A 4,176-nucleotide genomic window follows, 5' to 3' on the forward strand; every position below is an offset into this window, starting at 1 on the left:
ATATAACCCCAGCAGCCTGTTAATAAATGGGAACTTTTGAAAATGAAAAACTTCTGTAAAGCAAAGGACACTATCAATAAGACAAAATGGCAGCTTACAGAATGGGAAAAGATCTTCAGTAACCCCACATCAGACAGAGGTCTGATCTCCAAAATATACAAAGAACTCAAGAAATTAGTCATCAAGACAACAAATAATCCAATAAAAAAATGGAGTACAGACCTAAACAGAGAACTCTCAACAGAAGAATCTAAAATGGCTGAAAGACACTTAAAGAAATGTTCAACATCCTTAGTCATCAGCGGAAATGCTAAACAAAACAACTCTGAGATTCCGTCTTATACCTGTTAGAATGGTCAAGCTCAAAAACACTGTTTTTTACTTCTAAATAAGTGCTGGTTTAGTTTGTAGACAGCTACATCTTCAAGACATTCCTCAGTTTGCATTTGGGTTTGGTAGAAAGGATGATAAAAATGTACTTTTATTTTCTTAGATTATCTATTGTTGTAATAAACACCATGACCAAAAACGATTTGTGGAGGAAAAGGTTTATTTGGTTTATACTTCCATATCATAATCCATCAGGAAGTCAGAACAGGAACTCCAGCAGGGTAGAAACCTGGAGGCAGGAGCTGATGCAGAGGCCATGGAGGGGTCCTGTTTACTGGCTTGCTGCTCATGGCTCACTCTGCTTGCTTTCTTATAGAACCCAGGACCACTAGCCCAAGGTCATTCCCATACACAATGACCTAGGATCTACAATCTTGCCTGTCTATAGTACAATCTTATGAAGACACATTTCTTAAATGAAATTTCTTCCCTCAAATGACTCTAAGTGTGTCAAGTAGACATAAAAGTAGCCGGGACACTCTCTTAGGTTCTTTTCTTGGAACTCTGCAAATTAAATGGACAAAAATCAGGCAATAGAAAAGATATTTTAATTGTGTACTCAGAAGGCTAAAAGAAGCCGCACACTTTTTATTGCTATCACTGAGTCAGGAATCCTTCTCTTAAAAGAATTGTGCCTCTGCTTGCTTCTAGCAAACAGAGCCCCTCCGAAAAGCCATGCTTAACTCTGTTTTTTTTTCCCTTGGTGTTTAGACTTTTTTCAAGCTTTTTCAGGTTTTATGTGGATTTAACTAGCTCTACCTTGGGCACCAATTTGTAGTAGGAGGCCACTAGTTTGTTCCTTGGCCGCCCAGACTGACGAAATAACCATATAGAAACTGTATTAATTAAATCACTGCTTGGCCCATTAGCTCTAGCTTCTTGTTGGCTTGCTCTTACATCTTAATTTAACCCATCTCTATTAATCTGTGTATCGCCATGTGGCGTGGCTTACCAGCAAGGTTCCATCTGGCATCTGTCTCTGGTGGGGCTACATGGTGCTTTTCTCTAACTCCACCTTCTTTCTTCCCGCATTCAGTTTAGCCACTGAGACAGCGAGATCCATGAAGGCGAGCATGTTGTCCTCTCTACTTACTCCTAGTCCTGAGCATGCTCTTCTCTCTACTTCTTCCCACCCTCCACTCCTTTTCACTGTGAGGTTTTAAAATCAAAACACAGTCAAGGAAGGTCTTACAGCAGTGACCTGTTCCAAAAATAAGGTGGTTTCAGGAGGTGAACGCATGTTCTTTGACTGTCCTTCATTCTCATCTGCCCACCAGCTTCAGGGGCTTCCTTACAGATCTGTTTTTTTTCTTCATAATGGCACCAACATGCGACTGGTTGGCTGTCTAGGTATGGATTGCAACCCAAATGTATGATATTGTCAAACAAGAGATCCCCTGTTGTTTCACACTCCTGGACGTTCTGAGCAAGTACTAGAGTCTTCTGCATGTCCTGGCAGATCTTGGAGAGGCAGTACTGGAACTCCTCGTCACAGTCGTTCTTGCTTTTCCCACAGGTCTAGTAGCACCTGTTGTGCTGGTTGCAGTACTTTGTCAGGTACGGGATGACAATGTTCAGATGAACACCTGGTGGAGGACTCTCATTGGTTAATAAAGAAACTGCCTTGGCTTTTTGATAGGGCAGGATTTAGGTGGGTGGAGTAGATAGAACAGGAAGAAGAAAGTGAGGCAGATGGCTCAGACAATTGCCATGCCTCTCCTCTCTGGGTCAGATGCGATCAAGCTCCGGCCAAAGATGGACGTACGCTAGAATCTTCCCTGTAAGACACCACCTCGTGATGCTACACGGATTATTAAATATGGGTTAAAGCAAGAGAGAGTTAGCCCATAAGAAGCTGAAACTAATGGGCTAGGCAGTGTTTAAATGAATACAGTTTGTGTGTTGTTATTTTGGGGCATAAGCTAGCCAGGAGGCAGAGAGCCGGGCTGCGGGAAGTGGCCCGCAGCTCTCACTACAAACACCAAACAATGGAGAGCCACATCCATTTGGTGGGACGGTTTAAATTTGTAGCATGGAAGAGGCTTCGATTCGCCCCAGCATTTGTACTGGCAGAGTGGTCCTCACCACCCAGCAGGACGAGCGCAATGTTGAGGTATGTGCCGATCTTGTGGATGCCATTGTGGATGGTCTTGAGGGTGACCCTCCTCGGTGGTCTGGTCCTGTTCCTGGCCTTTCATGGCGGCCAGCAGGAGCAGGAGCAGGAGCGCGGGCCCCCTGGTGGGCGAGGGCCATGGGGCCACCATCTAGCTGCTAGGCCAGCTGCCGGGCTGGGCAACAGCCTTAAGACAGTTTCTTTATTCATTAACCAATAAAAGCAACACATATATGAAAGGACTCCCCACATCAGCAGGCTTTATGAAAAAAAGACATTCAAAGAGGCAGTGGCCAGATTATTAAGAACTATATATTGTCTTGATTTATTTTCTTCTTTGTTATGTAGCTTAGAATGATTTTTTTTTTTTTTTTTGGTTTTTTGACATAGGGTTTCTCTGTAGCTTTGGAGACTCTCCTGGAACTTGTTCTTGTAGAGCAGGCTGGTCTTGAACTCACATAGATCCACCTGCCTCTGCCTCCAGAGTTCACCACCACCACCCGGCCACACTCAGAATGCTCTTGAACTCAAAATATTCCTGCCTCCAACTTCCTAAATGCTGAGATTATAGGCAAATGCCATCATACTCACCTCTTGGTTCATTTTCAATCGATATAACAGATACCCAAGGTTACTTTATAGAATAATGTGGCTCATTTGTAATTCTGGTGCCTAAAGTATTCAAACAGCATGGTGTTGATACCTAGATGGGGTCTCCTAGGTGACCCAAACAAGGCAGAGAGGCCAAGAGAGTTCGTCATGTGCAGGGGCCAACTATACGGTGAAATGTTTTATTTTTGTTGTTTGTTTTGTTTTTGACCACTTGAGCATTCTTAATTACTTTTAGCACAAATATTAATCCATATACAAAGGACACATGTTTTAGGATAATAGATTCTGGAACTCTTCACTACTACCTGACACCCTTTTCCTTGAAACTTTCTCTTTCCCTTCCAAAAAGTTTTATATGCCAAAAGCTAAGTTGGAGCTGGGATAGCAGCCAAGCATAGGTCCCACAATCCTGGACCATGAAGGCACGTGGGAGATCAGGAGTTCAAGGTCATCTTCAGATACATATTGATGAGCTACACAGGACCTTATCTTAAAACAAAACAAAACAACAACAAAAACAGGCAGCAAGATGACCCATTAGGTAAAGTGGTTGCTGCCAAGACTGATGGCCTAAATTGGATCCTTGGACCCACTTAGTGGAAGGAGAGAACTAATTCCTGAAAGTTGTCCTTTGACCTCCCCATGATAGTTTATGACAGTCATGCATCCACTCACATGTACACAGGTATACAAATAAATGAAAACATGCAATAAAAATTAAAACTAACAAACAAAAAGAGCTGAGTTGGTATTTGCAAAGAGAAAGTGAGAAAGCTTTAGGTTAATTGTTAGATGATATGAGATCCTTAAAGGGAAAAAAAAAACAAAGGTCAGAATAAAGATGAGTAGGTAGAAAAGGTCAAATGTAAGCACCTTGCTCCTCCTATTAAATCAACCCCTGGCAGCTGGATACCTGAATAACAGTGTCTCCTTCAGCAGATGGTTTCCCAAGTGGGTGCAGGGAATCCACCTATGCTGAGTGCTTCATGATGCTAGCAGTCAAGATACGAGGAATATTTCTATGGATACACACACACACACACACACCAAGGTTAGTGGCT

The 4,176-nt window shown here is 42.6% G+C and overlaps 1 pseudogene; it reads right to left on the reverse strand.

The window, feature by feature from the left end:
• Positions 1 to 1,578: 1,578 nt before the first annotated feature.
• Positions 1,579 to 2,654, reverse strand: LOC119806519 (annotated as a pseudogene).
• Positions 2,655 to 4,176: the final 1,522 nt, after the last annotated feature.

The sequence above is a fragment of the Arvicola amphibius genome, chromosome 2, assembly GCF_903992535.2.
Source record: "Arvicola amphibius chromosome 2, mArvAmp1.2, whole genome shotgun sequence".
Lineage (NCBI taxonomy): Eukaryota > Metazoa > Chordata > Mammalia > Rodentia > Cricetidae > Arvicola > Arvicola amphibius.